Below are 18,844 nucleotides of genomic sequence, written 5' to 3' on the forward strand. Positions count from 1 at the left end.
AAGCTAAGTTCAGCGAAATCCACCCCTGATCGAACTGGCCACACTGTCGCCAACTGAATTTTCAAATCCAGTTCGCTACGTCATTCCCGCGGAAAATTCGGATTCGTTCGGACGTGACGTCGCGGCTCGTGAGTACGGCGCCTTTCTAACGGGACATCAAGCTCTGTGTTTATGTGCGCGTGTGCGTCAGTGTGTGTGCCTGCCCACAAAGCTGTGCTACAATATTTGCATTAACTAATGCCAACAAAATAGAGAAAATATCTATTAAAATACCAAGTGGTGAAGAAAAACCTAAGAATAAAAACCAAAAGTCTGACCATTATCAAGGTTTTATTACCAAGGACTTTCAGATACAATACAAACTCGCCGGTAAGTAAAATCTGGAAAAGCACTCCAACTGCCGTTATTTTACGCATTTTCGCCGGCAAAACAAGCCGGTTTTCCACCCTCCAGTTGGCGCCTGTCTGCTTGTCTGTGTGTGGGTGGCTTTTCCATAGGTATAAGTGTTTGTGTGGGGTTATTTCGAGCCATCGAATTTCGATGAAGTGGAAATGCAAATTTTCCTACACCGCACACACTACGATTTCCGAGCTTCAGCCGGTTTTGTTTTCCATTTATGCATTTTTATGCGCGTAGTATTTTCTCTAGTGCTATCATGAAATTTGTCGCACGACTGTCTGGGATTATAAATGAATGCGCACAGATGCGGCCAAAATATTAAAAACAAATATCTTGTAGATTTATAAATATTTTATTCATTTTTTGTTGAAGGAAGTTGGATAAGATCTCGTCTCTTAAAGTCAATTCTTAAGATACTAAATATGTATTTAACAATTGTCAAATTTAAACTAATATATATTAATAAATCTTATAAGCAGCAAAAATAAGGAGAATTCCTCTTTATTCAAAGAAAGGGTTTTTAAGAGTAAATAATTATTCTAATTCATAAAAAAACATTCTTTGACTTTAAGTTATTATTTTTAAAATAGGAATAATTATACATAAATATTTAGGTTTCATTGACATGTTTTTATGTAAATTTACTTTTTCAAAACTTTAAGGTTTTCAATAAACATACTGAGATTCCAAATATGATTTATTCGTACACAATATCATTTTTGGAGTATTCCACAAGACAAATTGTATTATTTTGGCCCCCGCTGTGCGAGTGTGTGTGCTACACCTAGTTTATCCCATTAGGCCCGTCTGCAATTTCTGATCCAGACGCGATACGCTCCGCGCAGCGTCCTTTTGCTTCCTGCGTCCTTCGCAAAAGGCAAATAGCCAAACTGCCACCCCCAAAAGTGGGTGGCGAACGGGGGGTGGTTGCACCGCTGCCTGGGTGGATGGCTGCTTTTCCCTGGGTGGGTAAATGGGAGGACTTGATGTTGCTGTTGCTGTTGCCGAGTTTCCAACTCCCATCTCATGGGGTTGGCCCGCAAGTTTCCACTCTTGATTTTTGATTTCTGTGCGGCTTTTTATTGCGCTGCAGAAGTTTTTGCGCTGCCGTCGCCCTTTTGCGCTCTTTTCCATTCTCTTTCCTTATGGCAGCATTTGGCATAGAAAACTTATCCTCGGTCTAGACACGAAATCAAAAAGGACATTTTTCTTACAGCGGTTTATGCGGGAAAATGTTATTAAAAGAATCAAATTTTTATATTTTTACGAGAATATCTCTAAAAATGCATGAAATACCTGAAATATTTATCTTTGTAATCAAATACCGGTAGATAAATATTCTGTGTTTTAATATTTTTTAAATGTGAATATGTATCTCACTCTTTCGAATAAAAAGATATATTTCCATTTACTAAAATTAATCAAGGTATCTCATTTTTTAAAGTAAATTAATAATCAGAAGAGCTTATTGTATTCTGCGTATTTCTTTATACTCGACATTTAAAACTCATTTTTTTCTTGCATTTCTAATTTATAATTTCCCATTCGTTGCAATATTAATGCAATATTCTCGTATAAACTTGCCTTGCGTTTCTTTTCATGCACGTTTGCTGTCTGCGACATTTTCCCCTTTGCTTTAGCAGGATTAACATTAATTTCATGTTGAATTTATGTCACCGAAATTTGTTTCGCCTTTGCAAAAGAAGGAAAAAACCTAAAATCGTATCTGGAAAATTGTTCTTTTGCAGCTACACCGGCAGACATATCAAAGAAGGGATTATTTTGGACTGAAAAATTCACTTTAAGGGCGCTCAAGAGCAAAAACCCGTGACAGGTAAGCTTTTGCAGCCGGTGCGTGTGTGCATTTGGGTGGTTAAAGGGGGTTTAGGGGGCTTAGGGGACTGGCGGTGGGTGGTGGGCGGTGTGGTTTCATGGATGACTAGGATGGCTAGGTGGGTCGGGGAGCGGAGGCAGTCAACCTGAATAGTCGATTATCGCTGCATCTAATTTGTATGCCAAAGTCGTCGGGCTGTATGGCCCGCATGCAGACCGCTCCAAAGGCAGGCGCGAGCTATTTGAATAATTCGCATCGTGGACTCTCGGATGCCTGGCATATATGGTCTCCAAATGGGGCAGAGATATTCCGAGGGAGGTATGCCGAGGAGGGGCAAAGTCGGCAAAGTCAGGGAATCCGAAGAGACGGCGCCACATGCATGTATGCAGGCTGGCAGCTGCGTGAGCTTGTAAAATGCCTGTACATAATGCCAAATATCCTAAACAAACTTCCGCTTCGCAGACGAGACGTGGCTATAATTAAAGGCATCGGGCGGCGGGAAAGAGGCGGCGATATCGGGGCAAGTGCTACGCATCCAGGCCCCTTTTTCTATTTTCGCCGGCACCTCACTCGTCTGATTTACAGCCCAGCACTGAGACTCACTACTGCTAAATAAGGAAATGTGGGATTTAGATTTATAGATATACCTACCTCAAGAAGACGGCACGCCAATATCATAATATCGTAATTATGGTGTTAGGGTATGAAGGGTATCAGAATTCAAAAAAGGTCTTGGAAAGGTGTACCTGAAAATCTAGTCTTACTATTTATGGAAATGTATCTTTAACTTTTAATTTTGATTTTGCTTCTAATTTTTTTTTTAACTACATTTTGTTTAACAATTTCAAGTATTATGTTAATATTCAGCTCACTGATTGTAATGGTTAGCATTCTAAAAAGAATTATTTTTTAAATTTAAAAATATGCCCATATATATTTTAAAAACACTTTGGGTCCCTTTAATAAATAAAAATAAATAAGAAAAAGTATAACATACATTTATAATTTTCAATCTGCTTCTGATTTCTCCCAGTGCCTTGCAAGATCTCTTGCAGGGCAGTGATCAACATCAAGTGCCTTGACATTTTCCAAATAACAATCGACAAATGTTCGCCCGGGGCAAACAGGGAAAATAGCTGCGGAAGTGCTTGTTGTCCTCTCGTAATCTCTTTTTCTCTAATTCTCGCGCTGCACTTCAATTCGTGAAGTGCTTTCTCCATGACAGAGAGGAGGGCTTCTGGCTAAAGGGGAGTACCAGGGTAATTGAGTTCACTCGCCACACGTGACAAACATGTGGAACAGCTTGGAGCGAGATGTGTGGACTAGGGGCTATCAAAAGGCAAATTACGCGGACCAATTCAGGTAGCAGAAGAAACAAAGAAAGATGAAAGATAGCTGGAATGCTCTCTTCGGGTCAATGACTAGAGTGATTCTCTGTCTTTAGCAATTCTTCTGCTGAAGAAAATGGCACATTTGGAGTTATTCTCTGTCTCTGTCTAGCACATTAGGTTTAAGTGCCAGAACTTTATTACAGTTAAACGTTTTGAAAAGATGGTATTATTCCACATACCTAGATACGATTTTTACTTAAATTAAGTACCTAAACATTTTTATATTTATAAATAACCTTATAACCCTTCGCTCTTCTTGAAAATATTTTGTAATATCAACTAACTTATCCTAGAGTAACATCTCAGTGAGGACACACGATGTTGTATCTGAAAGATTCAATTTCCCACTGGTCCTTTGCAAGGTGCTTGAAATTCCGTTAAAATGCCGGAGATGCAAGTTGCCAGCGGGTCATTTGTGTTGACGCTTTTATCCCCGCACATGGACACACGAATGACTGACTGACTGAATGCCTGACTGACTGGCAGCTTGAGTGACTGACTGACTGACCGAATAAATGACTGACTGACTGACGGGCATGCAACAATTGCGGCAACAACAAATATCTCGGCGGAGAGAGGCGGCAGAAGGGGAGGTGATGAACTTTTTCCTTACCACGTCCTCCGCTTCCAAATTTATGCAGTCCAAGTCCACCTCTTGAAAGGGGGAGGGCAAGGGATGGGATGGAACGGGATCTGATGGGTTGGCGGAAATATGTACCGGGTGATTGCCCTGGGCAGCGACAACTGCAAAGTGTTATTAAGTTGAGTTGTTCTTCTTGTTGTTGCGCTGCCATTACGGTGGCTCTTTTGTAGTAACTCTCTTTTGTGACCACAGTGAGGTGTCTGGATGTTGAACTAGTTGTGGGGAAAATTAATAAAAATATACTGGAGCTAAGAGATTTATGTAGATCATGTTAATAAAGTGACGTAAAAATTGGATATAAAGTATTTATTACATTTCAATGTTATAAAAGTATTTCGGATTTTTCCCATCGGAGATATCTATATCTACATATACATCTAGCCACAAGTTGCATATGACATGAAAATTAAAAAAAAAAAATATTTATATTTTAGGAGCCTAAATTTAAAGAAGCTAAACAGGTCAGCCAAACTAAGACCTTATAATCAACCGGTGAAAACTTTTCCTTGGTCGAAGCTGCACTGTATATTTGTGTTGTCACTGCTCTTTCCCATTGTTGGCACTTGGTGTTGCTTTGCTTGTTGCCTCCGGGCCATATTTTGCACCTTTTACGTTTATTGTGACATTATGCTTTGAATAATGGACGACACAGAAACAACAGCGACAGGGCAAACACTTTTTAGAAGTCGAAATGGAGAGGTTGGAGGGGAGATGGACTCGGCTGGGCCAGTGCCTGCCACTTTGGCTGTGTATTTTGCATCCTTTTTACATTATGTTTTGATTAAAAACTGAGCCACAGCTTCACCGCAGCAGCAGCTGGAAGTAAAAAACCAAAGGCAAAAAATTGGCAAATAAAAAAACAACTGAATACACCAAGAGAGGAAAATCACGAGAAGTGCAAACAAAAGGCCCGAGAGCAAGGCAAAGGCAAACAAAACATAACAAAGTGCGGTGTGTACAAAGTCCGGTCAAGGAAAGGGGGCGTGGCAGCCGGTAGGTGGGCGTAGAGGCGCAGGGGCGGTGGGCGGGTAAATAGCTGCCACTGCGGCGGTCACTTTCAGGACATCGGAGCGAGAAAAACATAAAAAATGCTGCGGCCAAGTGAAAAATGCTGATTAAAATGACCAAGACCAAGAGCTCCAGCTTGTGGTGCTCGGAAAATTTATTAAAAAGGAAATCCATAGCGAGAGATGATATAACACGAAAAAACATCATAATCTAGCATTTCACTTTAAATATCTGCCAGAGCTGCTAGGCAAATAACTCAAATGTCATTTTCAAATATCTCGATTACAGCTTCAGTGGCTCTTTTGTGTGAACTTAATTAAAATGTTCTCTCTGGCATGACTTTGTGGGAGAATGAAAGTGGAATCCAGAGGAAAATGGTTTTTCCAGATATGATTTTATAATGTGCGAAGACTCTTAGTTTCCAGTCCATAGATTTATATATAGATGAACTTAAAGGTATTTTTTTTTTTCAAACTGCAATATGTTTTTACATTATATTAATAGTTATTAAAGTTACTCATTTTTTCCCACTTCAGTTACCTTAATTTTTCTTGTTATACGTTATTTTTAATGGTCGAACATCAAATAATCATGCCCCGTGGCAATTTGTTCGAGCATGTTTGTTTTTAATGCCGACCGTGTTGAATCGAATTTTAATGAGACTTTCGTGCTGGCCATGTTAAACATAACTTCTTTTGTTGGCCACAGAATTTTCATTTTTCACTTGATGCTTTGGAAACCAATTAAAATTAACCCTCGAAAAAAGGGAAGGGAACACCATGTTACATGTGCCAGGACACGGGCCTGGGATATACATAGGTTACACAGGATACACAGGACACGGGACACGCTTCCCTCGGCTGAGCCGGTGGCTTGTCACACCTCCCAAAAAAAAAAACAGAAAAAACCCAGAAAATAAGGGAAAAAACCTAAATACAAACTGGCAAGGAGCAGCGAAACCCGACTCCTCTGCAGTTGGTAAACTCCGTTGCCACAAAGTGAGTGAGTCATTATGGTGGCAACAGGGGGTTTCTGTGGCCAGGATTTGGCAGGGGCACCCGAGGGGCGGGGAGAGGGGCAAAGGGTTCGACGTTGGCGCCTGTCAGCTTGTTGCAAATGAGGTTGGCCCATCTTGCCAGAAGGATGTGCTGGTGCGTGTGTTTTCGGGGCAGCTGCATTGTCGGGCAATTAAGCGCTGTTCCTGCCGCAAACTAAGCTGAGTGCACTGGGAAAAACTAACCGATTAGCAATCGAAATGCACTTTTCAGGAAATTCTAAATCGTCTATCGTTACCATAGAAATACTGATAGATTTGGGTAATATTATTGCCTTAATAGTATACTTTAACTTCGATTAATATTTACAACACTTGGCCGGTTTTTGTAAGATTCATAATTCATAAAAAACCATTAAAAATCATACATTTTCAAAATTAAATGAAGCTTCATTTTCTTTTGGCTCTAAAGAGCATAACTTTGTGTCATATTGTTAAAAAAAAAATGTGACAAAAAATATATTTGTTGTTTTAAAAGGGGGTTAAACTAATTTTTTATCTAAGGTGTCAATTTTTCACTTAAAAAGAGTTTCAAGTATTATTTCCTCAAGATAAATTTAACTTACTCAAAATATAAGACATTTTTTTTAACACATATATTTGTGGTCTATTATTTCGCTGCGCAAAATCAACAATATTAGATCAACCAGTTTAAATTAACAAAATGAATGGGCAAATATTTTTCATTTCATCAGCGGGGGTGGCGAGGTGCCAAGACTGTGATGGGTCTATTTCGTTGCCCCAGCCTCTTACTTCCACGTTACCGTCTTCAATTTGGGTTCATTGTCGTTGTTTCTCGTGGCTTGTAATCAAACAAATGACTGCGCCCAGGTGTTGCCGCAGGCGGTGCCACTCCCACCCAATAGCCACCCACCCACGCAGGAGCCACTTCTCCTCGCCACTTCCTCTATCCTTAAAAATCCACCTTCTTCCTTACAATTTGGAGGTAAAAAGTCCTCCATTCCCCCTAACAATTTGCAGGCATCCCTATACCCGGTGCCCTTAAGGCCTCTTTCAATGCCTGTCAGTCTTTTGGGCTTTTGGCTTCATTTCGCTCTTAACGTGCGTTCGCCTTCATTATTGGCTTTGGCAGGCTCTTCGTCTCGGTCGCCCCTCGTAAACCCCCATATGTCCAACCTCCTTCCAAGTTTCCCAGCGTCTCCCTCTTTACTTTTAATGATGCGCAATTTGTCGTTAATTTTTTGGGCATTTTGTTTTATGTTTTATTTTTGCTTCTCATCGTTTTGCAGCTGAGACTGGTCTCTATCACTTCCTGGTTTTTGGCTTCTACAGAGGGAGAAATGTAGAAGGGATATGGTATTAGATATAGAGTTTCTAAAAATCTTTTCTATGGAAAGTAATTTAAGAACACTTAATATTAACAATGTGTTTGTAACTCGTATAGAGTTAATACTATTATCTTTGACATTTTGCCTTAAGGAACCCCTATACCATTTTATTACTGTGTACTTCCCCATTCCACTTCCGATTCGTCTTTGTTTTCCCAGCTCTGACTTTGGGGAATTTTTGCTTTATGTGTTTGGGTCGTGCAAAACTTTCTTCGTCGTCATCATCATTTCATTAATGGCATTTTTAGTTGTAACTCTCTATTTTCTATTCCCCATCGTGTGGTTCTTGTTGCTATTGTTGATCTATGTCCTTTTTGGGGGCTATTAAAAACTGATTATGTGCTCCAATGGGATTGCGACTCCAAAGATAGCAAATGGCAGAAGCTCTAACATTTTCCATTAGATTTTCCGCAGCATTCTCAACCGGTTTCCGCCCATTGTGTTCATTAAGTTAAGCGCTCGTTGAAACTAAATGGCGCTTAAAGGATTCCGAAAACGGGGGAAAAAGAGGGAAAATCACAGGGGAGGGAGCTGGAAAAGGGGGGCGCATTACCAGCCACGTGGCAAACCCTTTTACGACTTCATTTTCATTAGCGGAGACCGTGCAAAGTGCAAAATCCAGGCAAAAATCGTACTGCACCCAGTAACCAATCCCGTTGGTTGGATCCCCCTCCTTTGGGCTGGCTCAAACTACTGCCGAACCCAAAAATAAAGCAGCCCAGAACAGACCTAACCAGAACCAGAACCAGAACCGCCGACCAAAACAAATGCCCCGCGGCATTGTGGCAACTGTGCATCTGTTCATCTGCTCGTCTGCTCATCCACCGCTGCATCTACTGCCACTCCTGCCGCCGGAAGTGCTGCACTTCATCAGTGGGGGGAAGTGGGTGGTCTTTTTGGGGGAAATACCTAGAGAGAAAGGCAAAAATTCCGGGGAAACGAAGATATAATCAATTTCTATGCTTATTTTGCTAATTCACCATCAGGTGTCTTTATAATTTAAATCAATTAGAAGTTTTTAAACAGAAAATAAAATTGTAAAATATATATTAAATGTTTTGATTGATAAAATTTTTTAAATAAAATATAACAAATTCAATCCATCTGAAATATATAAAAAAATATGTATTTGTTTTATTTAATTTTAAATTTCAATTGATATTAATGTTTTTTGACAATATTATATTACTTCCAATGAAATTTAAAGTACTAGAATTTGATAAACAATTAATTACCAATAACTCATAATAATTTAGTTGCATTAAATTTCAACATTTTCATTTAATTTCATTACCAGGCCACTTAAACACCAGTATTAATTGTGTGTTCTAATGCACTTAAAATATTCTATGCCCATTAGCGGTATGAATATTTAATAAAACACATCCCCATACATACAACTTAATATGCCACTAAAATGCACTAAAGAGCTAAAATATAAATGAAGATTTAATATGACTAGAATGCTATTGCCTGAAAATATACTAAGGCATACCAACTGCAATTCCTAGAAACACACTCCAGTTGCAGCAATAATTCCTGCTGCTGATACTTATTGTTATGATTGCGAAATGTGGCTCACAATGGAGCAAAGGAGCTGGGGGACATGGTGTTCAACTAGCTTTTAGCCAGGAGCCGGCTCATTTCACTCCACGCCCCATGAAGCAACGGGCATTGGCCCAAGCGGCACTCCGCCGGCATTCCACACACACTCCACGCCACGCTTCTAGTGGCCAAATCCAATTGCCATGCAAATGTGCAACAATTGACAACAGAAACAGGCGCCAGACGAGATGCGATCTCATAGATAGACGAGCGGATGGGGAGCAGATGCGAAGTGGGGGACACATGACGCACATGGACATGGACAGACAATTAAGTGTCAAGTTTTTCACGAACATTATAATGGCGGAGCAGCAGCAAGGGCGGGGAAAAGTGCTGAAGGGGGGCCAAACTGCAACTAGTGACGACGAGTGTTTTATGGTGTTTTACATTTGTCTCGCTATGGAGCGGATGCGAAGCGCGCTAAGGAGGCGGGGCAACCCTACACAGGGAGAAAATTCAAAATTTTGATTCAAACTGGAAATATATTTATTATTATTTAAAAATATGATGTGATATCTCTAGATGTATATGTTTACTTTAAAATCTATTTTTACTTTGATTTTTATTTTGTGCAAATTAAATGTTTAATTCTAAATAATAATAATTAAAAGATGAGCTCATTTTTAGAACTACTTTTTTAAAAAATCTAATTAAATAAAGTAAAAAATTACAGGTTTTTCAAAAATTAAAAGATAAATAGATTTATTGGCTTACCCAGGGATGTTATTATATACCTAATCTATTTTATCAAATTTAAAAAATATAGATTTTCTTGCAGTGTACTTGAACGCCATTGCTGTGACATTTGTCAACTGGCTGGCGAGGGGAACAAAAAAATCTGAGATCCATGGGTTAGGGTTTTGGGGAGGGAGTCGCAGACAACGGGGCGTATGTGTAACTTCCGGATTTTCTTGTTGTTATTGTGCTTTTCCTTGCTTTTTCTGTGCTATTCGGGATGCTGCCCGGGCAAAGTGGATTATGCTAGTGTGTAGTGTGTGCCGTAGGAATATTTCATTTGCCTGGCTCCCCCGTTTTGGAGTCCTCTCGAAAGCGAACCAGGCAGGCAAACAATTGCCTAACAAAAGCGGCTTACATACAACACTTGAGGCTCGCACAATTCTGGCTGTTGCTTTCTGGTTTTGCTTTTTGCTTTTTGCCATCTGATGCTGCCACTGCTGTTGTTGTGGTTGCCGCTGCCAACTAGAGTCTGACTGCAGTTAAATTACAATTGTCCGCTTTGTTGCACATTTGTTTTTTCTACCGATTTTTGCGCAATTTGCATTCTACTTGGGGGTTTTCTAGTCGCCATACTCTTTCCTACACGAAAAGAGTGTTAACGAGGTTTTTTGGCGGGTTAAAGTATTTCTGAAATACGATTAAACACCTAATTTGTTATCAATATATATATTTAATTTATATAATGTATTATCGATATACCAATTACGTAATTATTATTTAATGTGTTTCTTTTTTTCTACGTAATAAACTTTTGACGTATGGATTTGGCAGATACAATTTTATTATAAGTCGTAAGTTGCTCATCGTCTTTGATTTTAAAACAAATGCTGTTTTGATTATTACAAAATTTACTATAAATTTTGGGAAACAATTATAAAATAAGTAACATTTTGGGACTCCTTTTTTATAAGCTAAAGCAGTTTTAAAAATTCTCTAAAAATAGTGAGTATGTGGTGGGAAAACCTATTAAGATTTAAACTAGACCAATATAGTGAAGCATTTGAGGAATCGTAAATAAATCTTTATTAAATTCAGATTAAAAAATATTAAGAAATATCCTTTTATATTTATGGGTTCCTTAATCCCAAAGGGTATCTCAAATTCGATGCCTTTTTTTTGTTTCATAGGGGGCACAGTTTCTAATTCTGAGTTCCCTTTTCCTACCTTCCATATAAGTAATATGTAATTGTGTTTGGTTTGCTCGAAGAGAGATGCACACATTCAGTGGCAAAAAAGAGAAAGAGACGGGGCTAGCAAAGGAGAAAGAGATGGGGTATTGTGGGGCTCTGCCGGCTTTGTCACAATGTTTTTTCCGCCTTTCCCCGCTGCCGTTTTGCATTGTTTTCCATCTGGCGGTGTGTGCGACAGTGTTTAAATGGTATAAAATGCTAATCGCATTTGCCCCACACGGCGTTGATTTATGGCAGTGTGTGTGCGAAAGGATTTCTGCCTGCCATGTGTGTAGGTGTAAAGGATTAAATGGAATTTGGCTGCCAAGGCTTAAAATTTCATGTTAATTGTAACCGAATTCAAAATTAATTAATTAGTCATAAATCAGACGCGTGAGGGGGCGCCAAAAAAATAACCATAATCCAAAGGAGCGAGAAAAAGCAGCGCACACATTTCACAGCAAATGTAGAGCTGAAATGTGGAACCTACAAACAAACAAACCTCATTTGCATATGCAAGTTAACTTCATTTGCATGAAATGCGACGCTGTTTAAACTCAAAAAGGAGGAAAAGGAAAACAGGACCAGAACAGTAGGGAAATGAGGAAGGAAAGGCGAGGAAAGTGCTTGCACTTGGTTGACTTGGAGGACCAGGAGAAGCAACAGCAGTGGGGACTTGAAAATATTCACACGTAACAGCCGAGTAGCTAAATTGTAAATAGTCTTGGGTACAGTGCGTGACAAAATCTTAAGGAAGAATCTTAATATCCCTATGAATACTCCTAGAAGAGCTGCAGTGTCTTTTTGTGTTTATTAAACCAATCATGAAAAGTTGCATTAGCTCTTTCTTTTTAAAAATGGTACTAAAATACATCAGAAAATAAAATTAAATTGATAGAAGCAAAAAATATACATTTTGCCATACATAAAATAGATTGCCTACTTAATTTGACTTTAAAGTTTGATACATGTTTTTCATGACTGCTGCTGTGCACTTAAATTAAACAAAAATTATAGATAAAACCATAGTTGGTTGGCCAACTGACCTAAATGTAAAATTCCGATAAGAAAATACTAATGCCACTAAAGTGAGATTGAGCTACAATTGATTAGTGTTTTTAATTAAAAAAAACTTTTTTTACTTACCAACCATGATGATCATTTGTGTAGGTGTTTAGCAAACCAAATCTAATTAGGCAATTTGATCCGTTTGCCTTCATTAGGCTTTGAATTCCAAAACGCACTGCATTTGTGCATGCTGTGCGCTGTGGCACATCAAGTACATAATGTGGGTAAATGGCATACACACAGGGGTAATAAAACAGGAAGGACGAGGATTCTACAGGGGATTGGATGGAAAAAGTTCAGGCTGAGGACGCCAAGGAAGCTGCCTGCATTGCCGTAATGAAGCATCACAAACTTTTGTATTATAAGTTATTAAATTTCTGCGGCTGCTGTAGTTTCCGAAATGCACTAAAAAAATAGGAGTACTTGCAGTATTTAACTGCTCTCTCCATTTGGCACTCGGCTTAAATTTTGTTTAATTATTCGCCACGGGCTGGAGCCAACGAACCTGCGTTCGCTTCGACCTCTTCATTATTATTCTTTTCGCCCCCAAATTCATTTTCATTTGTGCAGCTCGTAAGTTTTCCCCATCGCCACATGGCATTCTGAAGTTATTTTTCCCCGGCTTTCCCCGTTGCTCCCCCCTCCCTGTCGCTCTCCTTTCAACTTAATCCTTGTTAGCTTTCGGCGAGAGCTGGTTTTCCTTCGTCTGTCGCGCATTTTATGCAAATTACTTGCTTAAAGCTTAAGGAATAAAAAATAAATGGCAAGTGCAGATTGGTCCTGCCACAAAGCCAGTCACGTCACATGTGGCTGGGAAAAGCAGAGGAAAATATGGCATGTCGGCTTTGGACTTATCGACTGGTTAACTTGAACCTGGCCGAAGAAGATCCCTTTTAAATGCGAGTTGCGTGACTTTTGGGTCCTTTTATTTTCGCCTGGCTCATCAGCGAAGTCATCATCTCCTGAGAGCCCCCATCATCATCATTCGCTTTCCTGTTGACAGTTGAGCATTATAAATGCCAACGAATTGCTACCTCCGACTTTTCCTTTATCTTTATGAATGCTCTTAACTTTCCTCCGCAGTAGGAGGTATGTACATTCCCCCACTTTATTAAATGGAGCATAATTTATGAGCGGGATTTCGTTTTATTGTCGCAAAAAGGAGACTCCTGATATGCATATCAGAAGATTGCCTCGGTGAATGTAGGGGGAACTTGTGCAGCCAGCCAGTGCTAATTGAAAGCTAATTAGGGTGCACCCTTAAATGGGGAAGCCCCTGTAATCCACACCCAACAACTTAAATCCCTTGCCCTGCCTCTATGTGGGTCACCCACATTTTGGTATCTAGACCAATTCAATCAAACTTGGGCCAAAAAACCACCCCGAAATCAACCCTTTGGGTCAACATTCCCAACTCCACAGGCCACAATCAAGTTCAAGGCATGCATGTAATAACCAACTCAATTACAGCCCTCTGGCAATCCGCCATCGATTTAATAATTGCCTGATAAAAAGTAAAAATACACGGCAATCGATAAAAACCATTAGCCATAAACAACCGGGAGAAATGGAGAACAGGAAACTACTAAGGCCATCAGCAAGAAATCAAAAATCGATTAAGCCCCTGATGAATTTCCCTTTCTCTCCTGCGGTTGGCAAAAAAAGTTTTAATTACGCGCAAATAACAAAAATAAGGAAAAAATGCACAAATAAAACGTGTATCGCTGTTAATATGGCTGAAGTTCTTGAAATTTTCATCGCAAATTGCCATTTAAAATGCAATCACATTAACCCCAGACATCCTTTGATCAATTGAGCCAATTGCGGAATGCTTAATTGCTGGTGCTTAATGTGCTTTTTTCGCCATTTGTGTTGCACTTACTTTTAATTGGCTGCGTCTGCTGCTGGAAAAAATTTGTATTTAAGAACAGTGTTAATTAATTTCGATAAAGCTGGGCTAATTAATTTTAAACAAAAAGTAAAGAGCTTAAGTCTTCTTAGGAGTATATTATATTTGATCCTATCATACTTTATTATAATTTTTGGACTCATTCCTTACCCCAACCTTGTTGCTTAGTGTAAGCATAACCGCCAAAAATAAAGGAAACACGTTTCGTCTTCCTGTTTTTGGGGCTGCATCTGAGATCTAACAGCTGCCTTTAAACGCAGATGAAACCGCCGACTGCCCGGATGACTGACCATTAATTTGAACAAAGCTAATGCCGAAAATTATATGGCCAACGGTATCCGCCAAAGTATTTGGGTTACCCTCGAAAACGAGCCAAGAAATATGAAAAAAAGAAAGAAAAACGGGTTTACTAGCGACTTGTTCGCGAAATAAGTTCCGCTCCCTGGGCCCCAAAAATCGGCGAAAGACCAACAACAACAGATGTCGGCGATCGCGATCGAGTTACCTGAGATCGGGGGCCGCTTTGCAGTCCTCTGTTGTCTCCTTTGATTTGAGCTGTGGCAGGTGCAAAAATCCATCTCTCATCAGGGCTTTAGGGGCTCTGTTGCGGGGCACTGCAAGAAATTTTGATTTATAATTCAGAAAAATATGATTTTTATTCAAGATACATAATAAATTACTAAAATATATGTTCGAGGTTTAATTGCTTGTTAATAAGAAGTGAATCTATAATAAAACTCTCAAAAAAGAATTATTATATTCAACAAGGGGATTTATTCACAATTCTATGATTTTTTATTCAAGAAAAACTCATAATAAATTACTTATATATATGTTCAATGATTAATTACTCATTGATAGTGAGTAACTTCTTAACAAAGCTGTTAATAAAGAATAATTATACCAAACCGTGGGATATAGTTCACAAATATGTTATTATTATGCATTCCAGAAAGCGCAGAAATTAATTATTATGATATATGTTTGACTGTTTATTCATTGCTGATAAGTGAAAAATTTATAATAAAGGATTTAAAAAAAATACGTATAACTATAGGCTATAGGAATATTATAGAATACGATTTCATATCATTTTGTTACATTAAAGAGACTAATATCTTAAGATTATTACCAAATATCTTCCATTCGCATATATAGCTTTAGAAATATAATCTGGTAGGATAATTAAAATATGAGAATGAAGTATTACAAGATATATTTTTCAGTGCAGGTATATCTGTTCCTTTCCCTGGCTTTGTGTCCGCTGCCTTAACTGATTTCCTTTGCGCTGGCACACCTGCTGTCCTGTCCTTGTTTGCGATCTCGCCATATATATAAGAACATGTGTATATACTCTCCCTAGTTGACTCACTCAGGTAGCCCGATGTGATCCTTTGTGGCCATTATGGCCCTTTCGCAATTTGTTTGCTTTGGTTGTCGGGCTCTCGGCGTAATCGAAAGTGCTTAAGTCTGTATCCTGCGCAGGACTCTCGGAGATTACGATCTGCGGCTTACAGGGGTCGGGCCTGGAACGGCCTCCCATCATTGTCCGTGTCAAAATAATTGCCATAAATTATTCCACTACCTGCTACTGTCTGGAAATAACCTCGACTCACTCGAACAAAAACTAAGGTCCTTGTGAATGTGTTAATTTCCTTGACTGCCCTTTGTCGAGCGCATTTCTGTTGGGCGTCAATTGAATTAGTTTCTTTTGTTTGGGCCATTGAAACTTTGACCTTTTCCCTATCAGCACACTGGCAGCATTATGACTTCATTTTATTTAAATATAAATTGTATTTGGATATGCTTTTATGCTCCCTTGCATAGCCATTTTCTCAATTTCTTTTTGCAGACCCTCGGCTCTTATCAACGTTTGATGAAGTGATTCCACTTCAGTTTCACTTGACCAAATAAAATTCCCTTCATTAAAATGAATGAACACCGAAAACTAAACTTGAAATTGCTCAGCCTCAAGGGGGAAGTGCTGAACTGAAGAGGGAGAAGGAGGCTTGGCCCATCCTCGAGTACATCTCCAGCGAGTTCATCTCGCAAATGCCCGTTGTCGTTGGGATTTACGAAAATTACTGCTGTGTACAACGGGGCTGGAGTACTTCAACTTGAACTGTCGCGCAGTTGGTATATTTTCGGAACAGACTTTCTCCGCCCACTGTCCCCTTTCTCCTACCTTCCTTCTCCACTCCCCAAGTCCCAACTGCATTTGCCAGTGTTATTCCAACGCCACTCGCCGTCGCATTGTTTGACAGTTCTGTCTCTATTCCTCCACTGCTTCCCTTCTATCCAATATCCAACTCCCCCGAAAACAGCCCAGAACCAGATAACAGACGAAAAAAACTTTAGTTTCCGACTATATGTACACACAGAAATTGGTGGGGGAAACAAACCGAAACCAAACTAAATCAAAAATCGATAGGAATAACAGCCTTAGTTTGGAGGCATTTTGGCTAGAATATATTGTATCTGAGGTAAAGAAGATTTAAAAGCATCTAAAATAGGTTTCAAAAGAGGTATTGCGTGCACCAAAAAAGTGTTTGTATGTACTTGACTTTCAGAGCTAAAATTGCATGCTTACCAAAGAATACTATAATGTTAGAGTGATAAAGGAAAAAACAATTTTTGGTTTCCTTTTCTTCCCTTAAAAATGATATGGAATTAATTGAGAAAGAGTTCCCTTGCTCATCATTTATGTTATGAATGACAATAAAAACCATATTCATATACACAATCCTATTGTTTAGTACAGTATTCAGCATTTTGAAAAGCATTGATCGTCCTAGCAAAGTGTCGAAACTTTTGAGAGTGACTTTTAACGTCGAGCTGGGGCTGTTCCGTCATTTTGCCAATAAATAGAATGCCTGACAGTGCAGCAGAGTTTTCCCCGTGCGCATCCGGCTGTCCGTTTTTATTTCACAGGATGTGGGATGTGGGCTCTGGCTGCTGTCTTTCGCTCATTTATGTTTGACAGACGCTGAGAAGTACGTGTTTAGCCGGAGTCCTTGGAGAAGAGCCGGGGTACACTGTGCGCCTGTCAAGGTAGCGACATTTGAAAATCTCTCCTGATAACCGCATTGAGGCTGCCTACTGACGCCCATCCTCCTCGGGCTACTCGGCTTATATACCCACAACCACCTATCAATTGAGGAAATATCAGTTCAAGTGGCCGGGCTATAAAACACAAAAACCCCTCCGAAAAGTGGGGGCCCAAGTGGAGCCCAGTGTGCCACTTGAATCGCCTCGAGTGCAAATGAGAAAAGACGGACGAGTGGCCGGAGATCCTGGGGTCGTCCTAGTTTGAGTGTCCTGTGTCCTCTGCTGTCCCTGGATATTTATCATTTTGCACTCCTGGCTCGAGTGACAAACGAGTGGAAAGCCAGAGACACATGCAGAGAGCTGGCCAAAGGAAAATATTGAAGAATGACTCGAAAATGGCCTCCGGTTTTTGGTCTCCGATTTTCGGGTTTCTGGTGTCTGATAATGTCGGATGTCAGTCTCTAGTTAAGTCAATTACAAATCGTCCAAGGCTCGATTTAAGTGGGGAGCAAAAACAGGAAGAAATTGGCTGTTGTTTGAAAAAATTCTATTCAATATTTCTTAGCACTGATAAAGTGGGTAATGATTAAGCATTTAAAGCAAAAGGAAAATATATTTATTAGATCTCTACGAAGATATTGTATTTTAATAGTCTGAAACTCATAATCTGTAGTTTTCCTTTGATTACTTTGAAGGAAAATTTAATTGCCTTCCGGTATGTTATCATTTTCCTATTGACTTGACCCCGTTGCAAGTGGTATTATTATCTCCAGAAATGTCTATATATATTGTACTGTTTGTAATGGTATAGGCATGGGATAGCCCATGCTATCTAAGTGTGTCAGTTAGTGAACTTTGTGTTTTTCCGCCTCTCACCGCATTTCAGGCAGTGTGATATTTACTTTCTTGCCCCACTCCTGGTGTTTTGTGACTCTGTTTGATGACGAAGTCGGGGGCGGCTGGCCTTATCTCCGCTTACTTTGCCACCTAGCGGTCGGCTCTTCCTGATTCTCCCCACTCCACGAGAGTTCTCAAATTCTCCCCCATCTCCGCGCCAGCTTTCTCCTCCCGATTCTCTAATTCAGATTGCCCGAGTGGCCGTGTTGGAAGTTGCCTAAAACATTTTTGTGATTCTGTCCGTCTGTTTTTCCCGTCCTCCTACCCGCACGTAAGTTTTTCAAATTTCCACTCTGCTCTAGATCCTGTGGCTCCTTGAACTCCTCCCCTCAAGTCCGGCCCACATTGCCTTAGATTTCTGCTTAATTTATGTTTCTATGCCGAGACCGTTGGTCTGTTTATCTGTCTCTTTTTTCCGGTTTTCTGCTCCTCCCTCAAACTAGTTCTGTCTTCTGTGCTCCATATTTAGCTTTTTGAATACCCTAGGGGTAGTAGGGGTATTTAAAATATAACTATGTTGGGGATAAGTAGCTTAAAAATGTTTAAAATTTGTATATTAGTAAAATACATGATTTTAAAACGTTTTGGATCATTATCACTGTATTAAAGGACTTCTATCTTTAAGATAGGTAAATATTTTTAATGTTATCTTCCCCAGAGTTAAAGGGTGTTTCCAAGTTCCCTACATGTTTCCTGCCCTTTGTATTCGCGACTTGGCTGGCTTTAAGTCTC

At 39.6% G+C, this 18,844-nt stretch overlaps 1 protein-coding gene across 5 annotated transcripts in view; it reads left to right on the top strand.

Annotated features, from left to right (window-relative positions):
• The first annotated feature begins 97 nt into the window (after positions 1-97).
• The window catches only part of LOC108025200 (protein tincar), a 63,415-nt gene continuing 44,668 nt past the window's right edge, over positions 98-18,844 (top strand). For 3 of the 5 annotated variants that reach the window (XM_017095520.3, XM_050888662.1, XM_017095522.3), the window contains exons 1-2: positions 98-369; positions 2,148-2,233. The gene's annotated coding sequence lies outside the window, so the exon portion shown is untranslated. Of the gene's footprint in view, positions 370-2,147; positions 2,234-10,778; positions 10,813-18,844 lie in introns of those variants that run through there. The other 2 variants (XM_044093156.2, XM_017095521.2) reach the window with 2 other exon arrangements.

This window comes from Drosophila biarmipes, chromosome 3R (genome assembly GCF_025231255.1).
Source record: "Drosophila biarmipes strain raj3 chromosome 3R, RU_DBia_V1.1, whole genome shotgun sequence".
In the NCBI taxonomy this organism is placed as follows: Eukaryota; Metazoa; Arthropoda; class Insecta; order Diptera; family Drosophilidae; genus Drosophila; species Drosophila biarmipes.